The sequence below is a fragment of the Drosophila pseudoobscura genome, chromosome 2 (genome assembly GCF_009870125.1).
Source record: "Drosophila pseudoobscura strain MV-25-SWS-2005 chromosome 2, UCI_Dpse_MV25, whole genome shotgun sequence".
Lineage (NCBI taxonomy): Eukaryota > Metazoa > Arthropoda > Insecta > Diptera > Drosophilidae > Drosophila > Drosophila pseudoobscura.
Window position 1 is genome coordinate 7,762,348 of NC_046679.1, and position 19,737 is coordinate 7,782,084.

At 40.6% G+C, this 19,737-nt stretch overlaps 1 protein-coding gene across 3 annotated transcripts in view; it reads right to left on the bottom strand.

The window, feature by feature from the left end:
* The window catches only part of Nuak (Nuak family kinase 1), a 57,963-nt gene that overhangs the window by 29,583 nt on the left and 8,643 nt on the right, over positions 1 to 19,737 (bottom strand). The window contains exon 1 of one of the 3 annotated variants that reach the window (XM_015183291.2): positions 586 to 786. The exons of 1 other annotated variant lie outside the window; for it this stretch is intronic. The gene's annotated coding sequence lies outside the window, so the exon portion shown is untranslated. Of the gene's footprint in view, positions 1 to 455; positions 550 to 585; positions 787 to 19,737 lie in introns of those variants that run through there. One more of the 3 variants, XM_033377053.1, reaches the window with a different exon arrangement.

Here is a 19,737-nt window from a genome sequence, read left to right on the forward strand (position 1 = left end):
TTTAAAAATAACTTTTAGCTAACACGCAAGAGGAATTTTTATTTGAGCAAAAGACCAGAGAAAAATAAAAGCATCTGAGCATTTGAGCATCAGTAGATACAAAAACATACCCCAAAAAAACACTAAAGAGCATGCGACGAGTATGGGGATCGAGGGAGGGTGCTGGGGATGGGGTTGGGGGATGGGGGGGGGATATGGTATGGTATGGAACGAGGAAGCGGCAACACCGAAACGTATCTCTAGAAGAACGCAGCAGCAGCAACACCAACCATCCACATTCGTCGTCTTCTCTATAGATTTTCTTTCGTTTTTCGTTTCGTTTTCGGGATAACGATGGTATTATAGATACACACACACACACACACACACACACACACACAGAGATCAGATCAGAGCAGATAGTATTTGGTATCTTCGTATCTGTCTCTGGGTTTTCCTTTATTTTTTTTTCTCACATTTATTGCCGTTTTTTTGTGCTGCAATTTTCACGACCAGCACCTCACACACGCACACAAATTTTCACATTTCACATTTGACTTTTGGTCAAAGAATCTCTTCTGTATACATATAGATATATCTTTATACCATGGGCATATATCCGTGCACATATATTCTATATATATGTGTGTGTGTGGGATAGGTATATACTCCTATATATATATATGTATCTCCTCTGTGTATATAGGTACTAAAAGATAATTCGCGCACTGGCTTCGAGACGAGATGTGATGCCTTGCTCGCGTTGCTCTATGCGCTCGACTGACACGGCGCTGAAAAATTTTCCTCGATTTTTTCCGAGGAAAATACGTATAGGAGGAAAGCGCTGTGCCTTGCCGGTACTCTTTTCGGGGGCCCATTGTTATCCTAAAAATAAATGCACTATTCTCTGCCCAATCTCACGATCGCACTGATCTTTCTCTCTCTCTATCTCTGACTCTCTTTCTGGGGCCGCCCTCTGCTCTGGGGCGCTCTCTCTCTCTGCTCTGGGGAGCTCTGCTCTTGCTCTCTGCTCTGGGGACCCCTGCTCTTCCTCTCTGGCGATTGCTCACGTGTCTCGTAGCTAGGCGCGTGCCACGGATGGGGCTCTGGCTCTGGCAGGCAGACCGAAACGATCGCAATCACGATCACTGCATATATGTACATACATATGTACACATGTATCTAGATACTTCTGCGATTTGGGGTGTCCATAAGCCAGATGTATGCGTGTGCGTGTGCCTCTGCCTGTATGTATATATAGCCCCTATGTAAACAGCTGCCAAAGGGGCTGTGGGAGGCAAACGATCCATTGATTTATTTAGACATAATTTCCTTATTTTCCATCGTACACAATATTATATGGAGCACATGTGCAAAGGTCATCCCCCAACAAAAGAGTGTGCAATTGGGTAGCATATTCGGGCCTAGAATATCCAGGAATATTAGCCATAACAAGGCACACAAAGAGAATTCGACTACAACTCATTCGAAACATTAAGACTGCCTTCTTCATTTATAAATCAAGGCAATTAAAATCTTATGAATATATGCATTTATTCCAGGAACCGCAAATAAGAATTATTAATGAAAATTTGAACTACATAAAGCAATGGGAAAGGTATATGGAATATACCAAAATTCATATTTTATTCATATTTAGCGACAGCAGAAAAAACCCAATTTTCATAAAAAAAAAAAAAATTATTTCAGATTTTTTCCAAAATATATTATTAAAAATAAAACAATTATTTCTGATTACTTAAATACAAAATGAAAAAATATTGAATTATTAAAAAAAAATATCTATATATTTAATTTTTATTTGTAACAAATAAGTTTTTTTTTTTAACGTGTTTGTTTGTTAACATAAAAAAGATGTTCTTATTTTAAACAATTTGTAAAATTTAAAAAATACAAATTTAATTGAATATCCTTTTTTGGGAAATAATTGTTAGACTGCAATTTCTATATTAAAACTTATAATAGTTACGGTCTCTGATTCATTCCTCTACAGAAAGTTATCTAAGGGAATAATTCAAAAGATAAAAACATTTTTAGCACTATTTTTGAACTTTTAGGTTTAAAAAATATAGAGTTTAGAGATCCGTTAATAACTATGATCGTGACGCACGATCCTTAACATATCGAAAGCTAAGATCAACCCGCCCATAGTCACGGGTTCCCGGCCTCCTCCCTTGAGAAAGAATGCTTTCCTGAGAGACCATTCAACCATTGTTATCTTCTTCAGGGCCTTGAAATGTTTGTTCTTTTTGGCTATTGGCAAACCTAGAGCCTAGCCTAGAGGCAAACCGTTTGGAAGCAAATATTTCGAAGGGCTTTTAGGGCTTGAAACCTAAGATGTTTTTCGTCTTCATCCTTAAAAATCCCTAGATCTTAATATAAATATTAAGAACTGCCTCCATAGTTTCTGCATTCTGTACGATCTGCTATCCCCCAGAAACCTCTCCTTTTTCCCATTCCCAACTAATAAAACGAAGTGCATAAACATTAAATGCTGCTGCTATCGATAGTGTGTTCTTTCCACTTCGAATATTTAGTCAGTCAATGCTGAAAGTACCCAAGCCATGCCCCTTGCCCCCTGCCCCCTGGCCACCCGACACACTTTGAGTCGAGTGTAACATTGTTTTCCCTTTCCATTCTCTGTATGGGTGTGGGGAGGGTCGGGGGGGAGCTCAGAGTTCTTGTCTATCCATCAAGCAGGGCAGGCAGTCAGGCAGTCAGGCAGGTTGCCTTGGTACGAGAGTATTACTCAATGTACAGCTGGGTGGCCAACAGCATTAATCAACAGAGTCAAAAGCATGTAAACACACTGCCACACGGCCACACGGCCACACGGCCGTAGCAGACGGTAGGACAGTGCGAAAACTATGTCTATAGGTCTATCCATCTACTACAAGACCCCAGCACAATGGCAGACCCCTGTCACTGGGGGGCCCTCACGGGGAGACTTGGGAGACTGGTAACTGGAACTGGCATTCGCATACGGGTGAAAGCATGCAAAATATTTCCCAGCTTATCAAACGTTGAGTAAACAGCAGCCGTCCGCCCAGAAATGATGATGCTGCTGCTGCTGGAAAATCAGCAAAAAGCATTATAACTGCATTAGATAACCCTTTAAATGCCCGTTCAAACATTTAATATTGCATTATGGGAGAGTTTATCACCTTTTAGTCGATGGCTGGGCAAATATTTGTGCGAAAAGCGGCCATTTCCGTCATACATCCCATCCGTTGGGGAAGCGGCAAAGAAATGGAGCTTGCCTCCGAGCCAGGCATGCCGGGGTAATGTAATTGGAAGGCCAGGACTAGGAGCCAGGACAGGCCAGGACAGGCAGTAAGTCAAACCTTAATAGTGGCACACAGTGAGCTTATATAATTTCCGCACGCCATTCCTTCTTCACACAGATACACACATATACCCACGCAGTACGAATGTGTGTGTGTGCGTAGGTGTTCGGCAACAAATGATCGACCTAGTTAAGACCTCGCCTTTGCCTCGTTTTCGCCTCATGAATGCACTTGGCGCTGCAACAACGACGAAAAGTCACTCAAAAAAACAAAAAATAAAACCAAAAAAAAAAGGAAAGTGCAAAAGTTGCATGCCAAAAGCGTCGCCAGAACAACAACAACAACAACAGTGGGTGGGAGGGTGTAAGGGGAGCAAGGTAGGAGGGTGTTAGGGATGGCAGTAGGGTAAGGTTGAAGGGCCCAGACATGTGCGTGTGTGCCTGCCTTTCGGGGGCTGACGACGCGACATTGCTGGAATTTTGTTTTCGCCGCCAACCGGAAATGCCATTTTTGCCGACTGCTCAACTTTTTTCTCTGTGTTGGTTCAATAATGCCTAAAAGACTGCGACTGCGACTGGGACTGGGACGGGGTCCGTGTCCGTGTCCGGGTCTGAAACGTAACCGAGAGTGTTGCCCCGCACATCCATGCATGGGCACAGTCGCAGTCGCAGTCGCTGTATGGAAGGTATGCTCATGAATCGCCAACTTTCGCTTGAGTCGACAGCGCACGCATGCTTAAAATAGTTTACCATAAATGTATCATGACTGGGACAGAGGAGGAGCAGGAGGAGGCGGAGCAGGAGGGCAAGAGGAGGTTATTAAAAGCTCAGCTCAAATGGAAGTTGAAAACTTTTCCCCAACCAGAAAGCAACAGCAACACACCTACCATCCATTTTGGCCACCCACTATGCCAACAGCTCTTTTGCTCTTTTGGGAATACGAATCCGAATACGAATGGAGTGCACAGTGTACACTGCACACCCTCTCTCCCAGCCAAGGGGTTCGATAGGATTGATGATTTGTTTGTAAAGCACAAAAGATCGAAATTGCAACTACACAATCTTCATTCCTATTCAAACAGATCTAGTACCAATCTGTTCCTGTTAAGGACTTGATCCCTCTAAATCAGCGATGCTCAGAGATTTATTCTTCGACAAGCGACGACAACCAGAAGCACAACAGAAAAGTGCAAAAGAGAAGGCTCTAGAATATAAAACCAAAAAAAATACATGTCATGTGCATGACTAGAGACATTAATGCTCGTCACGAGCCCTGCCTATAGAATTTGCCCAACTTCAAAAAGCCTGCACACTGCTGCTCCAAATTACGATATTCTTCTTTGATCTAGAAGGCATGGCAATGAATCTTCTGCCATATTATACGAGTAGTAAAGGACTCTCAAAAATCATAGTTTCTTAAGTGGCCACATCCAAACATTAACCAAATCGAATGACATTACTATAAATATCACAAGTCAAACTCCTTCGACGATGAATCGCCATGAAACCCAACGTTAATCCCCCATGAGGGTATCCAATATTCCGCAGTCAAAACCTGCCTCTTCCTACATTCCTTTTTTGTTGTTGCTGCTTCCATTTCATCTGACGCCTTCATTCATTCCGTTGCACGTGGCAAATTTGCTTGCATGTGAATGGGCAGACGATGGCCAGAGGATGGATGGGTGCCTCCCGTACAGAATTTAACTGCAAATAATGGCCTTCACGCACCTACCATGTCTGTGTGTGTTTGTTTTTTTTACGTTTTTCTTTATTTTAATTAGTTTACTTATTTACAGAGTATGCCAGGTACATACTCGTGGTGAGAATTTGAGGGCGTAGGCGTAGGGGTGACCGTGAAACATTGATTAGACGAAACCACAGGGTATAACGCCACCTGGCGGAGTGAGGGAGATACAAAGGCCGAATGGTGCTTCGTTGGTGGAAAGAAAGGGCGGTAATAGGCAGTTTAATATTTGTATTTAAGCGGAAATATTTTAGGTTGAGTACAAATTAATTAAATCATAAAATTCCATTTATAGGACCCCATGTACTGGGTATGATAGTGTCGCTATACGTGTGCTCCCAACGTTTCGACTGGGTTAAGCCGTTTTGTAGTCCGCTTTTAAAGCATTCTTTCTATCATCACTCTTTCGGACATATTTCATGTCCGTTTTTGGACATTTTTCGTGTCACGTGTGCGTGTGTGTGTGCCCCTGTGTCGTGTGAGGCAATTTACACGCTCTGCGTAATTGACTTTGCATGAAATTGAAGTGGAGCGGAGCACTAGTCTTGCCCTCGAGGCTAATTGTCAGAGCAAGGGCCTGGGCCTGGGCCTGTCCTAGCCTGGCCCTGCGAAAATGGGACATAATTAAATGACTGGCAATTTACTCGCACAATGACAGCATCAGAGGCGTGAATATCAGGATATCCTGTTTTGCTCAGCGACAGCAAAGACTCCCATTCAGGGTGTTCGTTCATTGAGTGTGATTGAGTGATTGGTCGTGTGATTGAGTGGATCTCTGGGGCGCTGACTGGGCGACAAGTTTCTGCCCTGGAGAGCATAATTATTTTGTGATTTGCTCACTTAATTACACAACTAAAGCACTCTCTGCCAAGAGCCACATCCACAGCAACAGCAACAGCAACGACATCTCGGTTTTCCCTCATTTACTTAATTGAGTTGTCGTTTACGTTGGCCAATGCCGTTCGTTGTTGTTGTCGTTGTTGTTGTTGCCGTTGTGCGGTGCTCCATTTTTGCTGCGTTTTGGGCTGGTTTTCTTTTGTGGCCACCGCCGTCGCGCTGGTCCACGATAAAGGTGGGCGTGACGACGCTGGGCGGCGTGGCATTCGTTGTGGCGTTGTGGTCGACTGCTGTTATTGTTGCTTGTGGCTTGTGGCATAATTTACGGTTGTAATTGTCGCACGTTGCTCTGGCTGTGGCTGTGGCTTTGTTTTCGTTTCGTTTTTGTGCTCTGTTTGCCTCACTGTAGCACCGTGTAGTACTGTGTGACACATGTTGAAAGTCACGCGCTTCACTTGACGCAAATTGCTTGCGGCAACCACTTAATCAGCAACATTTTGTACTCCTTTCGACCAAGACAAGAGGCCTCCTGGCCAAGAACAATTCCACAGAAGCACTAAAACACCAGCACAAGCACAAGCACAGGCACTGGCACAGGCACAGTGCACTGTCGTACACCGGTCGTATACGTAATATGTTTGGTGAAGGATTTTCTGTGTTGGCTTTCCTCTTGTTATTTCCTGCATTGTACACTCCAGAATGTGACACAGATTGCGACAGGGATAAAGCCATACAGGAGTTGGTAAATTTACACTTTTTCGGGGATCGATAAGAAAAAGGAAGTGCTTTAGATTCAGTAGAGTTTCTTGTGCGAGGATATAATCTAGGTTTTAATTGGAATTTTCTCGATCACAAGCCAAACAATATTTTGGTTTCTTTAAGACCATCATTTTATACAGGTACAAGGCATAACTGAATGATTACCCTATTTATATAGACCTTTTCTACCTATCAGTAGGTTTATGCAGAAAAAGTTCCCTTTACTTTTGTCAAGCACTTCTTTGGTTCTCATTTCCCAAATTCTGTGAGAGGATTCCTCCAAAAGGTGAGATCTCTTCAGAAGAATTCAAGTCATTCACATAGGATATGATCCGATGTTTGCCTTTATGAAAACTTTGCCTCCAAAGACTTTAGTGGATGAGCAAATGGATAGCTGATGCAAGTCTCTAAAAACATAATTCCTAATTGACTACAGGATTTCTCTTGGTGTATGATCTCCTTCTGGCTGTGTATACTTATTTTTTCCACCTTGTTTCCGTTACTCTTTTGGCCGTTACTCCTTTGGCCGTTACTCTTTTGGCCGTTACTCTTTTATCCCTTACTCTTGTAATGTTCCTATTCTGTACTATAGCTGTACTCTCTCGTATTGAAAGAGTCCCTCAGAGAGCTTCATAAGAGCGAGGCGATAATAGTTGTCTTTCAATGTCGTCTTTGGTGTTGCTGAGTGCGACTGACAGGAAATATTCTGTGCCCAAAGAGAATATTTGACACAGGAAAAGGGCTTCTTAAAGTTTTGAAGTCAGTTGGGAGTTTTACCGTGAATAAACCGAAGGAACATGGCTCAGCGTAAGGAAAATAGAACAATGGATGAGGCTTATAGTAGAGAAACCGAAAAATGTTAATAGAACTCGTCATATGTGCATATCTTCCCTTTTTAAGGTAGCAAATTTGCAAGAATTGCTTATATTTTCTGTGCCTTTTTCATCCTTGAATTTCGCTACATAAATTTAGTTAAATTTTCTGATAAAACAGCAAATATTTTGTACATTTTTTATTACTAGATGTCTCCCTGGTTCAGCAAGTTTTGATGAATTATATAGTCAATACACTAAAATATACAATTGGAATATCCAATAAACACTGCCTCCTCTTGCAGATTTGTATATACAATATATTGCTTTGAAGTATTTACAGCATTGAAACGCACTGTTTCGGTATTATGTGTAATGCCACTTCCTGCTGCATCTCCTCTTTGTTGCTGCTTGTATTTATGATGGCATTTTATTCAGGGCTAAGCTTTTTTGGCAAGTTGTTTGAAGTTAGTGTAAAAAGCATTTGATTTAGAGGCAACCATGGCGCAATAAAATGCACCAAAAGAGCCACAACAACAAAATGCCCTGCAATAAAATACAAATGTGTTTATTTCGAAGGGGAAAAGAACAGCCGGGCAACAAAATAAAATCACTTCCTAGACGCATGGGGCGCCGCAGAGCGACAAGCATTAATAAAAAGTTTGCTCTGCAAATAAAATATAACCAAAAAATACAACAAACCTTTTTGTTAAATTCTATAGCAGTTATTGCGACAAAGGAATACCCGATACTTGGCAGGATTCTGAGTGAAGTGAATTGAAAACGCATTAAGTTCCCATAAGCGAACGGTCACAGACCATTTGCTGTGAGCAGTTCGCGAGAAAAGATAAATAGTGTTGGGCAATTCGAAAGAAAAGATAAACAGTGTTGGGCAGCTGGAAAAAATATTTAAAATTTGTGGAAATTTACCAAGGTTTTTTGGGTTTTAGCTGAGTACAACATGATAATTCCTATATTATAGGATACAATTAGTAGATTTAAATGATTTCTGAAAGTGATAGTGTTCTACTTCTTGAAATCAGAGTGAATTTTTGTTTTCTTTTTGTTTGCTGTACTGAAAATTTAAATTCAAACTTGTACAAAACTCCCAAAGAGAGAACAAGAATATGTATTGTAGTACATTTCTGGTTCCGCCTACATATTTAAAAAGATTATTTGAGTAAGTTTTTATCTTTATTTAGAAGTCGAACCAAAAAAAGCGTTTAATTTGGGGTACCATAGAATTTTCTTAAATATCTTATAGGAGAAAATGGGCGAAGGGCCGTTGAAAAGATGTAAAAATCCATGAAATTTTAAAAGACCTAAAATTAATCAAAAATGTTGATTAATCAGGAACTATTTGGTATGCTAATTGGCAGAACTTTGGAAGGAAAATCCCCATAAAGTATCATCACGGATTAAAGCCTGTTGAACAGATTCTTCTTTGCCAATCACATTCTCTCTCCCTCTCTCACAGAGTAGCTTAGCAGTGAATATACACTGGTCTTTGATGTCGTACTCCACATATTTTTTATATATTTTTTCAGATTTCAGAAATAGATACATGTTTTAGATAAAGTCAGTTATCTTACTGCTTAAATAAGATACTTAGGATATTCCATCTCTATTCTGTAAAGGACTTCCACACATATACTATACCTTCAATATACCCTTAAACCCCCCCACGAAGAGCCCAGGGTATTTGAGTAAAAAATCCATGGAAAAAGTTGACTTTTTCGCGGCTGCCGCTGCTGTTTTTTTATAAAGTTTTATAGAGTCGTGGAGCGAAATATTGGTTTACTTTTTACGATGCAATAAATATCAATATTTTACTTATACCCCCGAACTATCCAGAAGGAGAGTTTACCCCCGAACTGGGGCAAGAGGGGGAGCGAGAGACAGAGAGAGCCAGAGAGAGAACTCTTGTTAATTGGAAAAGTTTTTGGAGCTAGAAAGAGAATTTTGCCTGCATCGTTGCATAAAATTCCGTCATTAATTCCGCGAGAAGCTGTCGCGAAGAGTGAAAATAAGAAAATGCATTTTTTCACCAATTGCTTTTTAGCCAATTAGTGGAGCAATTTGCATGCGTATTGGCACGCACATAGATACACACAGTGCACACTCGGATGCTCAGATACAGATACAAACGAAGAGCCAGAGAGGGAGAACAGTGCTGTTGTGGGCTTTCGGGGCTGTTCATTAATTTCGACATTTAAAATAAATGCACGCAAAAATGACAAACTGTCTGTCTGCTTATCCCCATCCCAAGCCACCCAGCAGGAGGCACGCCCCGGGCCCCCCACCACCTCCCCATTCCGCCTCCTTCCGCGAAGGTCGCCGACATTCTTGTTGCTCTTTTTTTTCTTTTTGGTTTCAGCGAAATTGCTGGCACACTTTGCTTTCGGTTTTTTGTCGTCTGTTTTTTAACGCTGACCGCTGTCCACCACACAGTGGGGCGACGCATTGAGGCTGACGATGACGGTGACGCCTGGGCCTGGGCCTGGGCCTCGGCCTGGGCCGAAACAAACCGAGAAATTAATTTAATTGCTTATTTTTTTGTGCACTCTTTAAGACCAGACTGGGGGGAAGAGCAAGGCGTGGCACATGCCACTGAGACGCATGTAATTAAAATGCATTTTCAACTTTTATTTTGCCTCAAGAGCTCTCTCTCTCTCTCGCTCTCCCCTCTCTTAGGGAAGGATTCGTGCCACGGACAGGGGCACAGAGAAGTGGCAGGAGGGGTGGGGGAAACTGTTTCGCAACTGTTGTTGCCATTTAGTTTAGTTTTTGTGCCTTTTTAAAAAACATACACATTGTACATGTAAAGCAAAAAAAAAATAATAAAATAAAATGGAAAACATTCTCAGAAATGTTGAAACTTTGGTCTGCTAGAGGCATTCGATGAATGCAAGGGGGGAGAGGGGGAAAGTGGATAATACATGTGCTCGGGAAAATATGTTATGTGCACAGCTATTTTTCATGGAAACGACAGCCATCTTTAGCTAATCCCCAAAGAGGGAGAGAGAATTTCCCACTTAATCCCAAAGTATCTTTGCTCTGAAATACTCGTAAGTTTCATATTTGATTTATTTCCATGAAATTGTTACTTTCTTAACTGTGAAATAAATGAGAAATATTTTTGGAATATTGTTTTAATAGTAAGAGGATTAAATGCTTCGTAAGAACTATCCCCTCTGTGATCTGTGATGGAAAATTGCATTTAATCATTGATAGAAACACTCAAGGGCTGCCGTATAAATCCTTTGAATGTAAGCCTGTCGAATTGTTACTCATTTTCGCCCAAAAACGAAAAATTAAATAAAAGAACATTTCCATAAATTCCTGTTCCGGTATTATAAATCTAAGGCAACTGAAAGTTAACTAATTTGACCAATTGACATATTATTTTAATGAATTTGATCTGAAAAACAATTATATAGTTTTTTTAATACTTTTTTTGTTTTTAGTTTTTTCTATATTTTTTTTGTACATATTCAGATTTTTTTATAGTATATTTTATAGCTTTTATTTATATATAAAATTTTTTATATTCTATAAGAAAGATAATTAATTAAAAAATTAAAATTAAATTCAAACTAAATTAATTAATAATTCATGATAAACGTTCTTCCACAAAATCATAGAAAACACACAAAAAATAGCCCAATATTGCACAGCGCTATATTTTGTATATTTCATACGCATTTTATAGACAATTTTGAATATAATTTTGAATTTTGTAATATAGCAAAATAATTATGGTAACATGAAACTCACTGCTAAGCTTCTCTGTGAGAAAGGGAATGCGTTAGGCAAACAAAATCTATTCAACAGGCTTTAATCACTGATAATATTTCATCGGGGAGTACCTTCCAAATAAATATACCAAATATTTATTGATTTTGTGTCCTAGATCCTCTTTTATTCTCTACCCCCCCTTCCTGCCCTTTCAGCACATTTTCATTCATTTTCTTTGTATATATTTTCAAGCATTCCCCACACATCGACTCATTTCCTGTTTAAATCATTTGCATTACAAGCCGGCAAACAAATGGGCAATAATTAAATTCACAAGAAATCAAAACTAAAATAAAAACCGAAAAGCGAGAATAAAGCAAAGAAAAACAACAGAAAGATTTGCCAAAATAAATTAGACAAATGACTGGCAGTGCAGTGCATTCTCCCACGCAGGCGAGTGCAGTGCGTGTGGGCGGGCCCCTCCCCCACCTGCCACAGCCTCCCAGCCCCTCACCTTGCAACACACCGCTCGACCACACAGACACACACACACACAGAGAGAGAGAGAGAACCACAGCAAAACCAAAACCCACCATTTGTCGGTTGTTCGTTTTCATTTGGACAGTTTTTGCTCTCGTTTTCAGTATTCCTAATGAATTTATACGAGAGTAGAACAGCAGCAGCCAAACAGAGTTGTTCGCAGCTTAAAGTGCGGCAGACAGACAGCTGGACGGAGGGATGGACGGGGGGACGGGGGGAAAAGTCACAAACAATTGATGGAATAATATTTAGTTAAATCCTTTACGTATTTCTCTTTGTATAATCATTTACCGCAGAAAATCGAAATGGCCAAAAATCTGTTTTGGGAAGCGCTTAACGGGGAAATAAATCTGTGGGATACACATTAAAATATATCTGATTGGAGCTGATTAAAAGGTAGCCTAAAAACCAATCCTCTGAGGTTTCACAACCAACGTTCACGTGTATCCGTTCACTTATGGAACATTGTTTCACAGGCAACATTCACACGTATCCGTTCACTTATGGCATATTTATACAGCCAACGTTTACACGTATCCGTTCACTTATGGAACATTTTTTCACAGCCAACATCCACGCGTATCCGTTCACTTATGGCATATTTGTACAGCCAACATTCACACGTATCCGTTCACTTATGGAACATTGTTTCACAACCAACATTCACACGTATCCGTTCACTTATGGCACATTTGTACAGCCCTAATAAGCCCTTAAGCAACACTGGCCTATCATATTCGTACTCTTTGTGGACTTTGGATAGTTGTTCCAATTATATGCTCCGATCTAGCAATATCATCAGCCAAAGACTTTCATGGCCCAAAAGCTATTCCCCAATTTAATTTGCCACGCACGCGTGGGTCCGAAAGAAAGTTGTGTTGTGTTTATTTTAATTTAAAATTCACGGCAATTGTATTTGCGAAATTGGACGACAAACAATGGGCCGTGAAATGAAACACGCTTCCGCTTCTCTGTTTGCTGAAAGCGTTTTATTTCTGTCTTTTGCTTTTGCAATGTGTTTAATTTTATAAAGACATAACTTTAGGCAATTTAATAATGATTCATTATTTATTCGTTGACCTTTGGCTCTGCTCTCAGTCGATAGGCGGATGTGTAAATCGATTAAGGGATTGAATTATTTATTGAAAAATACTTTTAGATGCATTTTGCAAATGAACTTCAAAGATACAAGTTGCATATTGAGCAAGAGAATTATTACTAAGCTACGCTGTGAAAGTGAGCGAGAGAGAGAGAGAGAGTGCTGGAAACAGTCTGGCCCAAAAAATAGGTCTTCCATTGTCTACCATATAGAATAAAGCTGAATTGTTGGTTCCACACTGGTTCTATCTGCTAAGCTACGCTGTGAAAGTGTGAGAGAAAGAGTGGCCCAAAAAAATAGGTCTTCCATTATCTACCATATAAAATGCAACTGAATAGTTGGTTCCACACGATAATACCCGGAACCACTATAGTATTTACATCCATCTGCTAAGCTGCGCTGTGAAAGGGAGAGAGAGAGATAGAGAGTGCTGGAAACAGTCTGTCCCAAAAAATAGGTCTTCCAATAACACCCGGAACCACTATAGTATTTACATCCATCTGCTAAGCTACGCTGTGGAAGAGAGAGAGAGAGAGTGTCCTCCCATTATCTACCATATAAAATGCTCTTTAAACCGCAAAATCCGCCCCTCGGTTACTGGCTCTGGATCTGGCCGGGCCAGTGGTTATGGAGTTATGGATGCGGTTACATCGTTGCCTTATTGGATAAAGTTATTAATGCACTTAACCGAAGCCTTTTTGCATAAATTTGAGTACGAGTATTAATTGACTGCCGCCCGAAAGTGGGGCGTGGTCCGGCGAAAAACAAACAACTGTGGGCATTGGTCCAGTAAATTATAATTAATATTACACACAGTCACACAGATACACGGATACGTGTATTCAGATACATTTTTTAAAGACACACACATGCTGTTACCGTTTATGCTGAAAGGGTTTTCGTGTGTTTTTTCCATGAATCAAGTTAATTTTCCCTTAATTCCGTTACTGCGCGGATTATGAATGGGAATATGTTGCTCTTTTATGGGGGTTACAAATTGTAAGGAACCATTTTCAGGCTGGCTTTTCAAAGTACATTCACGTGGGATACGATGCTCATTAAGGCCCATGAAACGTGGCACCCTGGAGTCCTGGGTGCATGACCCCCGCCCCGCAGGAAAGTTTCGGTTGTAACTCACAAATAGACAAAATAATATTGATTGGAGTTAATGATCTGACATTTACAATAAATTGAACGCATTTACAGCTACCCGACAGGTATTAATCGATTGTACTTCGTGCGTGTACAGAAATTTCTGATTTCTTAAGTGCTTAGAGTAAAAGTAAAGGTTAAACTGATTCCTTTTGGGTTGTTACATTCCACCCTCGCTCATTCGAAACAGAAGTGTCCTTTTACCTATGGGAAATTCGTACTGCGAATCAGCGTCATTCGCATCCCTTGACGAATATGCCCGAGGGAAACAGGGCTATAAATCACTTTTGTGCGACTGAGAACGCAGAGACACACAGGATAAACATTTTTGAATTAAAACGAAATGAATGAATATTAAAACAAATGTTCTCATTTAGAAGCACAAAAGTAATATACACCTAATTCTGTTTTTACACGGTAGATTGGTTCCTGAAAAAAAAACCATTTTTTTAAATAAAATTAAAAAAAATAGAAAAATAAAAAAAAAATAAATAAATAAAAAAAAATAAATAAATAAAAATAAATAAATAAAAAAAAATAAAAATAAAAATAAAAAAAAGTGTAAAAGTATATAAATAAATATAAAAATTTAAGTTCGTTTTACAATTTCCACTCTCCGAGAACATCTTTTGGTCTAAATTTGAAAATCTAAGTGGGAGTATTCGAATTTTTCTCTTTGTGTAGAAATCTCACTAATTGTATTGTAACTTTCTTTTTAATCATTTTTCATAAATTTCCTGAGTCAGTTTTAGTTAAATATATAGTATTTTTAAGCTTTTAGCTTTGTGTCATCGGAATATAAAGCTAAAGTTTTCATTTTGTAGAGAACCCCCCACAGATATAGGGGTAAAGATTATATGTATTGTGAAATTTATTCGCTAGTAAATTGCCACTTCACGCGCGAAAAAACAAAAATCGGTTTCTGTTTGTCCGCTAACTACCAGTAAATCCTCGCAGAAAAACCAACCAATTTTGAAATCTTTCGATCTATCAATTCGAAATGACAAAGCGGGGAAATATTGCATATCAATGTCACTCCCCCCCGCCGCCCCTTTCCAGGGGGTGGACTCTTTTCAACTGTTTCGGCAATCAGAATTCATCCATTGGTGGCCTGAATTTTTCAGCGCACCAGAACAATGGTTACGCCCCACAAACAAAGCACCTCTCGCACTCTTTTCAGGGGGGGGAGGGGGACCTCCAGAAGAGCGAAAGTCGGATTTGGGGTATCTAAATAAATGGCCAAATATTTCCAAATGAAAATATGTTAATTACCAAACGAAGGCCAGATTGGATCTGTCTTATAAGCAGAATCCCCCTTTCCCCTGCCCCCTCCAGAATTCTGTGTCAAATCAAAGCGAAAAGACAATATCATAAAACTATTTCAACAGCCATAATAATAATAAAAACAACGACTGAATGTGCGCCATGCCATGCCAGAAGCTAGAAGCTGAATCGATGGGGTTACCCCCCTGCAGCAGGGTGGGGCAGGGATTGGGGGGTGGGGTAGGGGCGTATGTTTGTGTTTGTTTGGGGTTTGGGGGCGGTGGGAGTGGGAGCGGGTGGAGGGGGCGGGGGGAGGCAGAGACCACACAAACAGCAAGCAATTTTCATATTTTTGGCGCAACGAAACGCAGGAAACGGCAAACAGAGTGCAAAGAGAGATGGAAGAGAAGAGCCACAAAAGAGACAGAGAATGAAAGAGCTACCGTAAGCCACAAAGGCAAAGAGAGAGACAGAGAGAGAGAGAGAGGAGAGAGAGAACAAAAGACAGATGAGAAGCCATTGCCCAGAGGCGGAAGGGGGGACACAAAAAAAAAAAGAGTAGTAGAGGGGTAGAGAACTCCCTTCCCTGTTTTAGAGAGAGAGAGAGAGAGAGAGAACAAAGAGCAAACTTTTGTCGCCAGACAACATTATTCGACAGCTTTTGTATGTCCTTGTATACCCCCTTTTGGGGGGGTGGGGGTGGGGGTGGTTATGCATCAAAAGTAGACGCGCACATTGCAAATCCTCTAAAGTACTCGAGTATCTGTTTGTCCAGCTACAGATTTCCACTGTGTTGACTGTTCGACTGTTGAGGCAAATCCAGATGCCAGATTCCAGATTATTTCTCCCTGAATCCATCTCCATCTGCATCGTATGCTGAGATTTCTTGGTAAGAAAACCCGCAAAACCCGCACCTTGTGGAAACGGGTGTGTCTGTTCACCTAGGGGACATTTGTACAACAATGGACCGCACCATTCCATGAAGATACATATTAAAGACCTCTTTGTCGGTCTCTTCTTATATTCCAAAATGTATAATTCGTTTCAACTCCGATTTTTGTACCCTAAAAATGTATTTAAAATTTAGTCCAAGTCTCCTTTCTCACAGTACCTCTCTCAAGGGTATCTCCTATCATTTACAAACTTTTTCTTCTGATTTTGTATTCTTTTACTCAGTTTTTCCAGCTGTCAACCATTTCGAATGTTTATTTTCACTTTATTTCTGTTATATTAAAAAAAAAAACGAGAAATGTCGCTACAGAGGAGGTGACAGACATCGACAGCAGCCAAGAGCAGCTGTGAGCATCGTGTCGCCGCCTCATTGACGTTATAATCAAAAATCGTATGACGTTCTAGTTCTATTTGGCGAAAGCGTTCAGCCAAGAGTTCTTGAGATTCGGCAGATGGGATGTGGGATGTGGGAGGTGGACTGTGGGATGCGGAGACACACACAGAGATGTGTGGCCAAAGCCAAGCCGCCCGCCAGGCAGCCAGGCAGCCAGCCATCAATGTAGGTCAGTCCGAAAATAAATTGAAGAAACGAATTCAAGTAAATAGTATGAAATAAACAGGAAAAAGATACGGGTTGCGTGAGCTGATGGACTGCAGGCATACCCTACAAGGTGGGAGATTGAAATTTAAGCAGAGGGGCGCTGCCGCATGACGCGCCATACGCGTTATTATAACAGAAATAGGTATTTATACGGAAGAGATTACAATTTGTATTTGTTGAAACATAATTTGAATAGACAAAGCAAATAAAATAATAAATATAAAAAATACTATAAATACAAAAATATAAAAAATATAACAAAAATATTAATACAAAAAATAAAACAGATTAAAAAAAGTAAAAAAAAATTGAAAAAAAATAAATAGGGATATAAACACAGGTATAAATAGGTATTTTAAACATTAAATATAAATTAAATTATGAAAAAAATATATTTTTTTTGTCAATATGACAAAAATTAGTTTTTTGTAAACGAGAGAAAAGAAGAAGAAAAATCTACAAAAAACATCAGAGAGAACTGCCTTTGATATTGATAGGTAATAATTGAAAGAGGATTGAAAGAAATATAGAAATTTTTAAATTTAATTTACATTATTATATTTATTAAGATTTCCATTGCAATTTGTAATTTAATTATTATTATTATTTTCTATAATTCTTCAAAAAACCCTTTTGCCTTATTATCCCCTTGCCTAATACACCCCAAATGCATGTCTGCCCACACTTACAGGGTAGCTGATGCCACTGTCGTCGCTGAGTAAAGCTCATTGACGACAGCCTCAAGCGTGGTCCTTCTCCTTCGCTTTCGTCGTTGCCATCAGCGCCTTTTTGGTCGTTGAGGAAAAATTGCAGCCACTCTTGCACGAAGAAGAAAGTTAGGGCCTTGGGCGAAAGAATGGTCTACGGCTAGGGCTAGGGCTAGGGCTGGGGTAAAAGTTTTATTGCCAAGGCGTGTATATGCTGGTGGGCGTGACTGGCAATGCAGCAAATGGATTAAGAGACGCCACTAGATGCAGCAGCAGCAGCGGCAGCAGAACCAAAAAAAGTGCCAAAAAGAAGGAGTCCAGAGACCAGAGACCAGAAGCAGATGCAGCAGCCGTGGCAGTGGCAATACTCAGACGACAAATGCGTAAGCCTTGAATTGCTTTTCCTCAGATGGAACCTCTCTCCTCCGAAAGGGGGGAGTGGCAGGGCAGAGAGAGGGAGAGAGATCTGCTCTATAAACAAGTGTTGATAGCAGATTTTGAGCACGCCCCAAGGCAAAGCCAAAGCCAAAGCAAACCAAATCAACTGCTGAAAAGCAGCTTGCTTAAATGGGATTACATCAAATTTTGTGGTTTCCCAGCTACGGCTACAGTGGGGCAGGACAGTGGCAGTGGCAGTGGGGGGGGCAGTGGGGCAGGACAGGCTGCACTTCGAGCACTTTTCAATAGGGCGCATTGATACTCGGTAGTTGAATTTGTCGAGCAACTTCTTGCAGCTGCCTTCGAGCTGATTGCGCGATTTGTTTGCTGATTTGTTGGTTTACAATAAGTTTTCGCGTTGGCCACAAAATGGGGATTGGGGGGCGGTCCAATTATGTTTGCTTTGAGGCACTTCCGAATGCGTAACAGCTGGACAGGACTCTACCCCGCCTCCATACCATACGCCCCCTCTTTGGTTTTGTGTCTCATTTCGAGTTAATTAATTTCACAGCAGCCGCAAGCCAGGGGGTGGGGGGCAGGGGGGTCCAACCAAAACACGGATCATATAATTAATCAAAGCCTTCTGCTGATGGCCATGTCGGTGGCGGCCGTGGGTTGCGGGTTAGCGGTAATCACGCTCCACAGGATTATGCATGCAGCATTAATTTGAGAGCTCCTCTGAGCTCCACTCTGGGGCGCCGCTAATTGATAAGGTTCACAATGGATACAGCCGCGAGCAGACCCAAAGAGCCCGCAGGGCTGGCAGGTGTAGTCGAGTGCACTCGTCTTGTGGTTCCCCCCAGTGGTTGAAAAGTTTCGCCATTTAATGAGAGGTGGGGATTAAATTTAAAGCTACAACTATTATCTATACATACCCTTCGTGTATCTTATCTTTGTGGTATTTAATTGAAAGAAAACACACACAATTCTATCATTGAGAATGTATCCGTTCGCTTATGGGAAATTCGTGCAACGAATCAATGTCATTGGAGAATGGAACAGTGGAATGTGGAACGTGGAACGTTTAATGCCCCAGTGGCTTCTTTAGGGTTCGACTGTACTTTGAATCCCTTCCGGCTAAATAAATATTATCTACTGATAGATAAATGATACAACCCTGATTCATCTGATCTAGTCGCTCTGGCAAACAGTTTAGATTAACCAAATTGCTCTGTGAAATAAATAACATAAACAACATACGACGAGTACCTAGTATAAACTGTCGTATTTATGTTAAGTGGCAACGTTTTGCATACACTTGGCCCAAGTTGTCAGCCCCATTCCCATCCTTAACCCCATCCATCTCCAGTTTCAATTTCCATCCCAGGCATCAAGTGAGTGAGAACGACAACAGTCAGTCGAGAGAGAGAGAGAGAGACATTAAAGTTGTTCAAAGTCGTTTTAAGGAGCTCAGCTATAAAGAAGCCCCCCCAATGGTTTCTTTGTTAATTTTATAAAGTTATTTGTTCAAGGATTTCTAGGAGACGGCAACAATTATCTTTTGAGAACTGTAATTATTTCTAGACATTCAATTAAGGGTAATTATATCCTATATTTAAATCTAAAATAATCCCATTATTGGGTACCGTATTGATCGCTTGATCCTACCCTATCTTTCGCCTCTTTCTCTTTTATTTATTTATTTTTCTGGCTTTTCGCCCCTCCATTTATCAACGAAATAGCATTACAGCCACGCCCACAGTTACTGCCTTCTTTCCGTTTTTTTCGTTCCCCTCCCCTCCCCTAGAGCTCACGCAAACTTCCGGCTCAAAAGTGACGGCCCGCCGCAGCACAAAACAAATGCAATTTC